We start from the raw sequence: 14,744 nt of genomic DNA, 5'->3' as shown, positions 1-14,744 counted from the left end.
GGGGGTATATATAGAAGCTTTTTTCACGCCAAGAATCAGGGGGAAGGGGCTTGATACCTGGTTGATGGGGTTCTGGGAGGTCTTCTACTCCCCAAGCCCGGCCCGAGGCCAGGCTTGACTTGTGAGAGTTTGGTCCACCAGGCTGTTGCTTGGAGCGGCCCACAGGCTCACATACCCACCACAGCCCGGTTGGTCCGGCACTCCTTGGAGGAAACAATCTAGTTTTCTCTTGAAGATGTCCACGGTTGTTCCGGCAATATTTCTGATGCTCGCTGGGAGGACGTTGAACAACCGCGGACCTCTGATGTTTATACAGTGTTCTCTGATTGTGCCTATGGCACCTCTGCTCTTCACTGGTTCTATTCTGCATTTTCTTCCATATCGTTCACTCCAGTACGTTGTTATTTTACTGTGTAGATTTGGGACCTGGCCCACCAGTATCTTCCACGTGTATATTATTTGGTATCTCTCTTATTTCTAGAGAGTACATTTAGAGAGCTTTGAGACGATCCCAATAATTTAGGTGCTTTATCTCGTCTATGCGTGTCGTATATGTTCTCTGTATTCCCTCTATTTCAGCAATCTCTCCTGTTCTGAAGGGGAAAGTGAGTACTGAGCAGTACTCAAGACGGGACAACACAAGTGACTTGAAGAGTACAACCATTGTGATGGGATCCCTGGATTTGAAAGTTCTCGTAATCCATCCGATCATTTTCCAGGCTGCCGCAATATTTGCTTGGTTATGCTCCCTAAACGTTAGGTCGTCAGACATTATTATTCCCAAATCCTTGACATGCTGTTTACCTACTATGGGAAGATTCGATTGTGTTTTGTACCCTGTATTATGTTTCAGATCCTCATTTTTGCCGTACCTGAGTACCTGGAATTTATCACTGTTAAACATCATGTTATTTTCTGCTGCCCAATCAAAAACTTTGTTGATATCTGCTTGTAGTTTTTCAATGTCTTCAGCAGAGGTAATTTTCATGCTGATTTTCGTGTCATCTGCAAAGGATGATACGAAGCCGTGACTTGTATTTCTGTCTATATCTGATATGAGAATAAGGAACAGCAGTGGTGCAAGGACGGTACCTTGAGGTACAGAGGGTCGGGGGCGTTTGAACTGTTGTGGAAAAATCTGTGTGGTCCTGTTCCCAGCTGATTCAGCCTACACAGGAAAAAGTGTTTGGCACACCTAACCCGTTCGTCAGCACTTCAAGGAGTCAGCTCCCCAGGGTGTGTACAAAAACACTCAAGATGTACCATTAAGTTGTTTGCCAAGATTATCAGGATTATTCGTAAACACGAACCAGCTGACTAGGGTGAACAGCCAGGAAATATTTCCATTATCTCCAGCTGAATCTGAGGTCACATAACTGACCTTACCAAGGAGGTTCCCACGGTGAGTCATGGGTGTACTTTCTCTGGGCGTTACAACTGTGCCACCAACACTGTGTGGTGCCACCAACACTGTGTGGTGCCACCAACACTGTGTGGTGCCACCAACACTGTGTGGTGCCACCAACACTGTGTGGTGCCACCAACACTGTGTGGTGCCAGGGGGGGCCAGCCACAGTTCCAGGTACACGGATCAATCAGGTATTCCACATGAATGACCAACACCGCCAGTCACTGGGGGCTCCTGTGACTGTGTTCACGTGAGGAGTGCACATGAGTGGTGCACAGGAGGGGTGCACATGAGGGGTACACATGTGGGGTGCACATGAGGGGTTGCACATGACGGGTTGCACATGACGGGTGCACATGAGGGGAGTCTGACGGCTGCCTGGTGTGAGGTGGTGAGTAAGGGGGAGTGTGTGTAGTGAGATGAGGCCGTGAGTGAGGTGCTAGTGTGAGTGAGGAGAGTAATGGGTGAGTGAACCAGCCACAGCACTATTGATTGTCACAGACCCGAGGGCGGTGAGTAACAATCAATACTGGTGGTGGTGGTGACGGGTGGTGTTGGTGGTGGTGACGTGTGGTGGTGGTGGTGGTGACGTGTGGTGGTGGTGGTGGTGACGTGTGGTGGTGGTGGTGGTGACGTGTGGTGGTGGTGGTGGTGACGTGTGGTGGTGGTGGTGGTGACGTGTGGTGGTGGTGGTGGTGGTGGTGGTGATGCTTGTACTCACCTAGTTGTGCTTGCGGGGGTTGAGCTCTGGCTCTTTGGTCCCGCCTCTCAACTGTCAATCAACTGGTGTACAGGTTTCTGAGCCTACTGGACTCTATCATATCTACATTTGAAACTGTGTATGGAGTCAGCCTCCACCACATCACTGCCTAGTGCATTCCATTTATTAACTACTCTAACACTGAACAAATTATTTCTAACGTCTCTGTGGCTCATCTGGGTACTAGTTTCCACCTGTGTCCCCTTGTTCGTGTCCCACCCGTGCTGAAGTGTTTGGCTTTGTCCATCCTATCAATTCCCCTTAGAATTTTATAGGTGGTTATCATGTCTCCCTTTACTTTTCTGTTTTCCCGGGATGTGAGGTTCAGCTCCTTTAGCCTTTCCTCGTAGCTCATACCTCTCAGTTCTGGGACCAGTCTGGTGGCATACCGCTGAATCTTTTCTAACTTTGTCTTGTGTTTAACTAGGTATGGACTCCAGGCTGGAGCTGCATACTTCAGGATTGGTCTAACTTAAGTGGTATACAGGGTCCTGAACGATTCCTTACACAAGTTTCTGAAGGCAGTTCTTATGTTGGCCAGTCTAGCATATGCCGCTGATGATATCTTTTGATGTGGCCCTCTGGGGACAGGTTCTGTGTGATATCAACCCCCAGATCTTTTTCTCTACTTGACTCTTGCAGGATTTCACCTCCCAGATGATACCTTGTGTTCAGCCTCCTGCTCCCTTCGCCTAATTTCATTACCTTACACTTTCCTGAGTTGAAGTTTAGCAGCCATTTTCTAGACCATTCCTCCAGTTTGTCCAGGTCTTCCTGTAGTCTCTGTATCTTCATCCGTCTTGATTCTTCTCATAATTTTTGCATCATCAGCAAACATTGAGAGGAACGAGTCTATACCCTCCGGAAGATCGTTTACATATATTAGAAACAAGATGGGTCCAAGTACTGAGCCCTGTGGGACTCCGCTGGTGACATCTCGCCACTCTGATTCCTGTTGGTTAGATACTCCCTTATCCACTGGAGCACCTTACCTGTTACTCCTGCCTGTTGCTCCAACTTTTTTAACAGCCTTTTATGGGGAACTGTGTCAAAGGCTTTCTGGCAGTTCAGAAAAATGCAGTCGGCCCACCCTTCTCTTTCCTGCCTTATTTTTGTTGCTTGGTCATATTAAACCTGTGAGGCACGATTTACCATCCCTGAACCCATGTTGATGGTGCGTTACAAAGTTATTTCCCTCCAGATGTTCTACGAGCCTTTTCCTCACGATCTTCATCACCTTGCATGGTATACAAGTTAGGGAAACTGGCCTGTAGTTCAGTGCCTCTTGCCTGTTACCATTCTTGTATATTGGGACTACGTTAGCCATCTTCCAACTTTCTGGTAGGTCTCCTGTTTCCAGTGACCTGTTATACACCACAGAGAGTGGCACACTTAGTGCTTCTGCACCTTCCTTTAGTATCCATAGTGAGATTCTGTCAGGCCCAACAGCCTTTGTCACATTCTGCTCCATCAGACACCTTTTGACCTCATCACTGGTGAGGTCAAATTCCTCCAAGGTTGCTTGGTTTGCCTCCTCCTCTTTTAGTGCAGGGGCTTTCCCTTGTTCTATTGTAAAGACCTGAAATTTCTTGTCGAGTTCTTCACACACCTCCTTGTCATTCTCTGTGTATCTGTTCTCCCCTTTTCGCAGTTTCATCACTTGTTCCTTCACTGTTGTTTTCCTCCTGATGTGGCTGTGGAGCAGCTTTGGTTGGGTCGTGGCTTTACTCGCGATGTCATTTTCATACTGTCTCTCTGCTTCCCTCCTCACTGAACACGTTCCCCTTGTTCTGTCCCAGCCTTATACTGTACATGTCCCCTTGTTCTGTCCCAGCCTAATACTGAACACGTCCCCCTTGTTCTGTCCCAGCCTTATACTGAACACGTCCCCCTTGTTCTGTCCCAGCCTTATACTGAACACGTCCCCCTTGTTCTGTCCCAGCCTTATACTGAACACGTCCCCCTTGTTCTGTCCCAGCCTTATACTGAACACGTCCCCCTTGTTCTGTCCCAGCCTTATACTGAACACGTCCCCCTTGTTCTGTCCCAGCCTTATACTGAACACGTCCCCTTGTTCTGTCCCAGCCTTATACTGAACATGTCCCCCTTGTTCTGTCCCAGCCTAATACTGAACATGTCCCCCTTGTTCTGTCCCAGCCTTATACTGAACACGTCCCCCTTGTTCTGTCCCAGCATTATACTGAACACGTCCCCCTTGTTCTGTCCCAGCCTTATACTGAACTCGTCCCCTTGTTCTGTCCCAGCCTTATACTGAACATGTCCCCCTTGTTCTGTCCCAGCCTTATACTGAACACGTCCCCCTTGTTCTGTCCCAGCCTTATACTGAACATGTCCCCCTTGTTCTGTCCCAGCCTTATACTGAACACGTCCCCCTTGTTCTGTCCCAGCCTAATACTGAACATGTCCCCCTTGTTCTGTCCCAGCCTAATACTGAACATGTCCCCCTTGTCTTTCCCAGCCTTATACTGAACACGTCCCCCTTGTTCTGTCCCAGCATTATACTGAACACGTCCCCCTTGTTCTGTCCCAGCCTTATACTGAACATGTCCCCCTTGTTCTGTCCCAGCCTTATACTGAACACGTCCCCCTTGTTCTGTCCCAGCCTAATACTGAACATGTCCCCCTTGTTCTGTCCCAGCCTAATACTGAACATGTCCCCCTTGTTCTGTCCCAGCCTTATACTGAACACGTCCCCCTTGTTCTGTCCCAGCCTTATACTGAACACGTCCCCCTTGTTCTGTCCCAGCCTTATACTGAACACGTCCCCCTTGTTCTGTCCCAGCCTTATACTGAACACGTTCTCCTTGTTCTGTCCCAGCCTTATACTGAACACGTCCCCCTTGTTCTGTCCCAGCCTTATACTGAACACGTCCCCCTTGTTCTGTCCCAGCCTTATACTGAACACGTCCCCCTTGTTCTATCCCAGCATTATACTGAACACGTCCCCCTTGTTCTGTCCCAGCATTATACTGAACACGTCCCCTTGTTCTGTCCCAGCCTTATACTGAACATGTCCCCCTTGTTCTGTCCCAGCCTTATACTGAACACGTCCCCTTGTTCTGTCCCAGCATTATACTGAACACGTCCCCTTGTTCTGTCCCAGCCTTATACTGAACACGTCCCCTTGTTCTGTCCCAGCCTTATACTGAACACGTCCCCCTTGTTCTGTCCCAGCCTTATACTGAACACGTCCCCTTGTTCTGTCCCAGCCTTATACTGAACATGTCCCCCTTGTTCTGTCCCAGCCTTATACTGAACACGTCCCCTTGTTCTGTCCCAGCATTATACTGAACACGTCCCCTTGTTCTGTCCCAGCCTTATACTGAACACGTCCCCCTTGTTCTGTCCCAGCCTTATACTGAACACGTCCCCCTTGTTCTGTCCCAGCCTTATACTGAACACGTCCCCTTGTTCTGTCCCAGCATTATACTGAACACGTCCCCTTGTTCTGTCCCAGCCTTATACTGAACATGTCCCCCTTGTTCTGTCCCAGCCTTATACTGAACATGTCCCCCTTGTTCTGTCCCAGCCTTATACTGAACACGTCCCCTTGTTCTGTCCCAGCATTATACTGAACACGTCCCCTTGTTCTGTCCCAGCCTTATACTGAACACGTCCCCTTGTTCTGTCCCAGCATTATACTGAACACGTCCCCTTGTTCTGTCCCAGCCTTATACTGAACACGTCCCCCTTGTTCTGTCCCAGCCTTATACTGAACATGTCCCCCTTGTTCTGTCCCAGCCTTATACTGAACACGTCCCCCTTGTTCTGTCCCAGCCTTATACTGAACACGTCCCCCTTGTTCTGTCCCAGCCTTATACTGAACACGTCCCCTTGTTCTGTCCCAGCATTATACTGAACACGTCCCCTTGTTCTGTCCCAGCCTTATACTGAACACGTCCCCCTTGTTCTGTCCCAGCCTTATACTGAACATGTCCCCCTTGTTCTGTCCCAGCCTTATACTGAATACGTCCCCCTTGTTCTGTCCCAGCCTTATACTGAACACGTCCCCCTTGTTCTGTCCCAGCCTTATACTGAACACGTCCCCCTTGTTCTGTCCCAGCCTTATACTGAACATGTCCCCCTTGTTCTGTCCAGCCTTATACTGAACACGTCCCCCTTGTTCTGTCCCAGCCTTATACTGAACACGTCCCCTTGTTCTGTCCCAGCCTTATACTGAACACGTCCCCCTTGTTCTGTCCCAGCCTTATACTGAACACTGTCCCCCTTGTTCTGTCCCAGCCTTATACTGAACACGTCCCCCTTGTTCTGTCCCAGCCTTATACTGAACACGTCCCCCTTGTTCTGTCCCAGCCTTATACTGAACACGTCCCCCTTGTTCTGTCCCAGCCTTATACTGAACACGTCCCCCTTGTTCTGTCCCAGCCTTATACTGAACACGTCCCCCTTGTTCTGTCCCAAGCCTTATACTGAACACGTCCCCTTGTTCTGTCCCAGCCTTATACTGAACACGTCCCCCTTGTTCTGTCCCAGCCTTATACTGAACACGTCCCCTTGTTCTGTCCCAGCCTTATACTGAACACGTCCCCCTTGTTCTGTCCCAGCCTTATACTGAACACGTCCCCCTTGTTCTGTCCCAGCCTTATACTGAACACGTCCCCTTGTTCTGTCCCAGCCTTATACTGAACACGTCCCCTTGTTCTGTCCCAGCCTTATACTGAACACGTCCCCCTTGTTCTGTCCCAGCCTTATACTGAACACGTCCCCTTGTTCTGTCCCAGCCTTATACTGAACACGTCCCCCTTGTTCTGTCCCAGCCTTATACTGAACACGTCCCCCTTGTTCTGTCCCAGCCTTATACTGAACACGTCCCCTTGTTCTGTCCCAGCCTTATACTGAACACGTCCCCCTTGTTCTGTCCCAGCCTTATACTGAACACGTCCCCCTTGTTCTGTCCCAGCCTTATACTGAACACGTCCCCCTTGTTCTGTCCCAGCCTTATACTGAACACGTCCCCCTTGTTCTGTCCCAGCCTTATACTGAACACGTCCCCCTTGTTCTGTCCCAGCCTTATACTGAACACGTCCCCCTTGTTCTGTCCCAGCCTTATACTGAACACGTCCCCCTTGTTCTGTCCCAGCCTTATACTGAACACGTCCCCCTTGTTCTGTCCCAGCCTTATACTGAACACGTCCCCCTTGTTCTGTCCCAGCCTTATACTGAACACGTCCCCCTTGTTCTGTCCCAAGCCTTATACTGAACACGTCCCCCTTGTTCTGTCCCAGCCTTATACTGAACACGTCCCCTTGTTCTGTCCCAGCCTTATACTGAACACGTCCCCCTTGTTCTGTCCCAGCCTTATACTGAACACGTCCCCCTTGTTCTGTCCCAGCCTATACTGAACACGTCCCCCTTGTTCTGTCCCAGCCTATACTGAACACTGTCCCCCTTGTTCTGTCCCAGCCTTATACTGAACACGTCCCCCTTGTTCTGTCCCAGCCTTATACTGAACACGTCCCCCTTGTTCTGTCCCAGCATTATACTGAACACGTCCCCTTGTTCTGTCCCAGCCTTATACTGAACACGTCCCCTTGTTCTGTCCCAGCCTTATACTGAACACGTCCCCCTTGTTCTGTCCCAGCCTTATACTGAACACGTCCCCTTGTTCTGTCCCAGCCTTATACTGAACACGTCCCCTTGTTCTGTCCCAGCCTTATACTGAACACGTCCCCCTTGTTCTGTCCCAGCCTTATACTGAACACGTCCCCTTGTTCTGTCCCAGCCTTATACTGAACACGTCCCCCTTGTTCTGTCCCAGCCTTATACTGAACACGTCCCCCTTGTTCTGTCCCAGCATTATACTGAACACGTCCCCCTTGTTCTGTCCCAGCCTTATACTGAACACGTCCCCCTTGTTCTGTCCCAGCCTTATACTGAACACGTCCCCCTTGTTCTGTCCCAGCCTTATACTGAACACGTCCCCTTGTTCTGTCCCAGACTTATACTGAACACGTCCCCTTGTTCTGTCCCAGCCTTATACTGAACACGTCCCCCTTGTTCTGTCCCAGCCTTATACTGAACACGTCCCCTTGTTCTGTCCCAGCCTTATACTGAACACGTCCCCCTTGTTCTGTCCCAGCATTATACTGAACACGTCCCCCTTGTTCTGTCCCAGCCTTATACTGAACACGTCCCCCTTGTTCTGTCCCAGCATTATACTGAACACGTCCCCCTTGTTCTGTCCCAGCCTTATACTGAACACGTCCCCCCTTGTTCTGTCCCAGCCTTATACTGAACACGTCCCCCTTGTTCTGTCCAGCCTTATACTGAACACGTCCCCCTTGTTCTGTCCCAGCCTTATACTGAACACGTCCCCCTTGTTCTGTCCCGCCTTATACTGAACACGTCCCCCTTGTTCTGTCCCAGCCTTATACTGAACATCGTCCACCTTGTTCTGTCCCAGCCTTATACTGAACACGTCCCCCTTGTTCTGTCCCAGCCTTATACTGAACACGTCCCCTTCTGTCCCAGCCTTATACGGAACACGTCCCCCTTGTTCTGTCCCAAGACTTATAACTGAACACGTCCCCCTTGTTCTGTCCCAGCCTTATACTGAACACGTCCCCTTGTTCTGTCCCAGCCTTATACTGAACACGTCCCCCTTGTTCTGTCCCAGCCTTATACTGAACACGTCCCCCTTGTTCTGTCCCAGCCTTATACTGAACACGTCCCCCTTGTTCTGTCCCAGCCTTATACTGAACACGTCCCCTTGTTCTGTCCCAGCCTTATACTGAACACGTCCCCCTTGTTCTGTCCCAGCCTTATACTGAACACGTCCCCCTTGTTCTGTCCCAGCCTTATACTGAACACGTCCCCTTGTTCTGTCCCAGCCTTATACTGAACACGTCCCCCTTGTTCTGTCCCAGCCTTATACTGAACACGTCCCCCTTGTTCTGTCCCAGCCTTATACTGAACACGTCCCCTTGTTCTGTCCCAGCCTTATACTGAACACGTCCCCCTTGTTCTGTCCCAGCCTTATACTGAACACGTCCCCCTTGTTCTGTCCCAGCCTTATACTGAACACGTCCCCCTTGTTCTGTCCCAGCCTTATACTGAACACGTCCCCCTTGTTCTGTCCCAGCCTTATACTGAACACGTCCCCTTGTTCTGTCCCAGCCTTATACTGAACACGTCCCCCTTGTTCTGTCCCAGCCTTATACTGAACACGTCCCCCTTGTTCTGTCCCAGCCTTATACTGAACACGTCCCCCTTGTTCTGTCCCAGCATTATACTGAACACGTCCCCCTTGTTCTGTCCCAGCCTTATACTGAACACGTCCCCTTGTTCTGTCCCAGCCTTATACTGAACACGTCCCCCTTGTTCTGTCCCAGCCTTATACTGAACACGTCCCCCTTGTTCTGTCCCAGCCTTATACTGAACACGTCCCCCTTGTTCTGTCCCAGCCTTATACTGAACACGTCCCCTTGTTCTGTCCCAGCCTTATACTGAACACGTCCCCCTTGTTCTGTCCCAGCATTATACTGAACACGTCCCCCTTGTTCTGTCCCAGCCTTATACTGAACACGTCCCCTTGTTCTGTCCCAGCCTTATACTGAACACGTCCCCTTGTTCTGTCCCAGCCTTATACTGAACACGTCCCCCTTGTTCTGTCCCAGCATTATACTGAACACGTCCCCCTTGTTCTGTCCCAGCCTTATACTGAACACGTCCCCTTGTTCTGTCCCAGCCTTATACTGAACACGTCCCCTTGTTCTGTCCCAGCATTATACTGAACACGTCCCCCTTGTTCTGTCCCAGCCTTATACTGAACACGTCCCCTTGTTCTGTCCCAGCCTTATACTGAACACGTCCCCTTGTTCTGTCCCAGCCTTATACTGAACACGTCCCCTTGTTCTGTCCCAGCCTTATACTGAACACGTCCCCCTTGTTCTGTCCCAGCCTTATACTGAACACGTCCCCTTGTTCTGTCCCAGCCTTATACTGAACACGTCCCCTTGTTCTGTCCCAGCCTTATACTGAACACGTCCCCCTTGTTCTGTCCCAGCCTTATACTGAACACGTCCCCTTGTTCTGTCCCAGCCTTATACTGAACACGTCCCCTTGTTCTGTCCCAGCCTTATACTGAACACGTCCCCCTTGTTCTGTCCCAGCCTTATACTGAACACGTCCCCCTTGTTCTGTCCCAGCCTTATACTGAACACGTCCCCCTTGTTTTAAGTTGATGTGTTTCATATACCTGCTGGTGTCCTGCTCCAGGCTAGACTGTCTTATATAACCACAGTTGTGGGTGATCTCTGCCACTCTTGCCTCTCCTATTTTCACCCCTATGGTGTAGTCTGTTTAGTCACTGTATTCTCTACTTGTTTTTTGTCTCTCTGTGTACAGGCAGTGTTAAGCCGCCTTCCTCTATGTGTTATTTACATTTATTCCTTTATTTTCCCCTTCATATCAACTGCTTTGTTAGAGGATCCATCTGCATTTGTGTGCATCCTTTTATGATTTTGTTGTGTATGAGGGCAGGAGGAGGCGGGTATGAGTTATAATGTGGCGGGATTATAAGGCCGGGGGTGTGAGATATGAGGGAGGGGGGGAGGTGAGGGAGGAGAGGCTGCGACCCTCACAATAGGTGCCTCCATCCCTCACACCCCATCACCTCACAATACATCGTTTACACCATGTTACTCTTTATTGGCTGCTGACTCCACCACCCACGGCTGCCATCACGGCTGCCATCATGGCTGCCACCACGGCTGCCACCACGGCTGCCATCATGGCTGCCACCACGACTGCCACCATGGCTGCCATCATGGCTGCCACCATGGCTGCCACCACGGCTGCCACCATGGCTGCCACCACGACTGCCACCATGGCTGCCACCACGACTGCCACCATGGCTGCCACCATGGCTGCCACCACGGCTGCCACCATGGCTGCCACCACGACTGCCACCATGGCTGCCATCATGGCTGCCATCATGGCTGCCACCACGGCTGCCACCACGGCTGCCATCATGGCTGCCAGCACGGCTGCCACCACGGCTGCCACCACGGCTGCCACCACGGCTGCCATCATGGCTGCCACCACGGCTGCCACCACGGCTGCCACCACGACTGATGCCGTTGCTCAGAGTTTAAACAATTGCTGTGTGGTGTATGACTGAGCACAGGTGTGTGACTGAGCACTGGTGTGTAACTGAACACTGGTGTGTGACTGAGCACTGGTGTGTGACTGAACACTGGTGTGTGACTGAACACTGGTGTGTGACTGAACACTGGTGTGTGACTGAACACTGGTGTGTGACTGAACACTGGTGTGTGACTGAACACTGGTGTGTGACTGAACACTGGTGTGTGACTGAACACTGGTGTGTGACTGAACACTGGTGTGTGACTGAACACTGGTGTGTGACTGAACACTGGCGTGTGACTGAACACTGGTGTATAACTGAGCACTGGTGTGTGACTGAGCACTGGTGTGTAACTGAGCACTGGTGTATAACTGAACACTGGTGTGTGCCCTAATGTGTGTTCTCTCACAGGTGGTGGTGTAGACGTGGGCCCCAGCACACCCACAGGGGGAGGACTAGTGTTGGTGATGATGGCGGTGGTGGAGACGATGGCCCTCCACCCACCACCCCCGGAGCTTCCACCAGGTGGGTCAATAGTGTCTTCTCCCCCCCCCCCCTCACCTCTCCCTCCCTCAGTTAACATGTCTAGGGAGGCAGGAGATACTGACCAGCAGCCGGCCACCAGCCCCGCTGGGAGGGTCACCACTTCAGCCTCTGGGATCACCACACATGGTCTCCACTTTTTTTTTTTTTTTTTTTTTTAGTTACTAGCTGTACCTGGCCACGCGTTGCTGTGGCTCAGCAACCTTTCCCTGTCGCCCAGTCCTCCCTACCATTCCCCACTCCCCCGTCCCCTCGTCCTCAAAACCATTCCTCACTCCCCTATCCCCTCACCCTCCCCACAATTCTCCCCTTCCCTGTCCCTTTGTCCTCCCCCACCATCCCCTCGTCCTCCTAACCATTCCAGACTTCACCATCCCCTCGTCCTCCCCACCATCTCCCACATCCTCCCTACAATTCCCCCTCCCATTACCCCTTGTCCTCCCCATCATCTCCCACTCCCGTCCTCCCCATCATCTCCCACTCCCGTCCTCCCCATCATCTCCCACTCCCGTCCTCCCCATCATCTCCCACTCCCGTCCTCCCCACCATTCCCCACTCCCTCGTCCGATACATTCCCAAATAATCTGATGGTTCCCTCAGAAAATTGGGAACATCAAATGATCTGATGTTCCATCATTGAAATAAGAAAACAGTTAAGAATCGAAATGGAAAAAACAATGGAAAAATAAAAAAATAAACTATAATAAATAAAACTAAACTATGGTAAACAACACAGCTCAATTCCAACACAATGTCACACAAAATAATTAAATCAAAATGAAAAAAAATCGAAATCTACGAAAATTCAATTTATCAATGCAATCTGAAACACTGAAGTGAAATCATAACATATTTAGTATAGCGTGTGTGTTGCTATTATGTGCAACAGATGGCGCCGTTTAAAAAAAAAAAGCATGATTTTATGTCACACGTGTGACATCCTGTTATGGCCAATTTGGGCCAGTAACCAGGTTCTTGCTATTATAACCTCTACTTCAACATGGGCCAGTCCACACACACCGTATCGTCCCAATGTGTCAATACTTGAGGGCTTGAGCCACACGCTGACAGGGGTCTAAAACAATCACATACAGGAGTAGCTAACACCCTGGCAGAAGTCTCTAGCAGCTCGCTGGCAGAACTTCTCAACAGACGCACCACTGTCGTCACGTAACTCTTCCTGACCAATCCCGGGTATGACGGCCCATCCAACACTGTATAAACCAGCAGCTAACACACTGCTATGACCGACGGCGGCCACTTTGTCCTCTCACAGGACCAAATCAAGAGTTCTTGACTGCCCAAGGTGAACTGCCCTCTTCGACGCAATCGCCTCCTTACATCACCTCTGTGAACATAAAACGTCATTAGCTAGACAGACAGTATACTGGGTGACCCTAGGATAACATCCTTCCACCGGGGAACTGACATTGTAAATTGTAGCCACAACCTAGATGGCGTTGATGTCGATACGTCACCCACCAGAGGTCATGATACGCCACCCACCACAGGTCATGATACGCCACCCACCACAGGTCATGATACGTCACCCACCAGAGGTCATGATACGCCACCCACCAGAGGTCATGATACGTCACCCACCAGACGTCATCATCATCGACCTCCTCTTCTAACTGAGGCAGGAAATGGGAGCCTTTCACCAATACCCGCCACCGCCAACAGATGGCGTTATCTGCCACCACCAACAGATGGCGTTATCTGCCACCGCCAACAGATGGCGTTATCTGCCACCGCCAACAGATGGCGTTATCTGCCACCACCAACAGATGGCGTTATCTGCCACCACCAACAGATGGCGTTATCTGCCACCACCAACAGATGGCGTTATCTGCCACCACCAATAGATGGCGTTATCTGCCACCACCAACAGATGGCGTTATCTGCCACCACCAACAGATGGCGTTATCTGCCACCTCCAACAGATGGCGTTATCTGCCACCACCAACAGATGGCGTTATCTGCCACCTCCAACAGATGGCGTTATCTGCCACCACCAACAGATGGCGTTATCTGCCACCACCAACAGATGGCGTTATCTACCACCACCAACAGATGGCGTTATCTGCCACCACCAACAGATGGCGTAATCTGCCACCACCAACAGATGGCGTTATCTGCCACCACCAACAGATGGCGTTATCTACCACCACCAACAGATGGCGTTATCTGCCACCACCAACAGATGGCGTTATCTGCCACCACCAACAGATGGCGTTATCTGCCACCACTAACAGATGGCGTTATCTGCCACCACTAACAGATGGCGTTATCTGCCACCACCAACAGATGGCGTTATCTGCCACCACCAACAGATGGCGTTATCTGCCACCACCAATAGATGGCGTTATCTGCCACCACCAACAGATGGCGTTATCTGCCACCACTAACAGATGGCGTTATCTGCCACCACTAACAGATGGCGTTATCTGCCACCACCAACAGATGGCGTTATCTGCCACCACTAACAGATGGCGTTATCTGCCACCACTAACAGATGGCGTTATCTGCCACCACCAACAGATGGCGTTATCTGCCACCACCAACAGATGGCGTTATCTGCCACCACCAACAGATGGCGTTATCTGCCACCACCAACAGATGGCGTTATCTACCACCACCAACAGATGGCGTTATCTGCCACCACCAACAGATGGCGTTATCTGCCACCACCAACAGATGGCGTTATCTGCCACCACTAACAGATGGCGTTATCTGCCACCACTAACAGATGGCGTTATCTGCCACCACCAACAGATGGCGTTATCTGCCACCACCAACAGATGGCGTTATCTGCCACCACCAATAGATGGCGTTATCTGCCACCACCAACAGATGGCGTTATCTGCCACCACTAACAGATGGCGTTATCTGCCACCACTAAC

At 50.8% G+C, this 14,744-nt stretch overlaps 1 long non-coding RNA gene across 1 annotated transcript in view; it reads left to right on the top strand.

Moving 5' to 3' along the window:
- The window catches only part of LOC138350270 (uncharacterized), a 106,854-nt gene extending 95,031 nt beyond the window's left edge, over window positions 1–11,823 (top strand). The window contains exon 3 of the long non-coding RNA XR_011222046.1: window positions 11,710–11,823. This is a non-coding gene — a long non-coding RNA (uncharacterized lncRNA). The remainder of the gene's footprint in view (window positions 1–11,709) is intronic.
- Window positions 11,824–14,744: the final 2,921 nt, after the last annotated feature.

Source organism: Procambarus clarkii, chromosome 44 (genome assembly GCF_040958095.1).
Source record: "Procambarus clarkii isolate CNS0578487 chromosome 44, FALCON_Pclarkii_2.0, whole genome shotgun sequence".
NCBI lineage: Eukaryota > Metazoa > Arthropoda > Malacostraca > Decapoda > Cambaridae > Procambarus > Procambarus clarkii.
The sequence above is the reverse complement of the archived record's forward strand: the minus strand, read 5'-3'. Positions and strand labels throughout refer to the sequence as shown.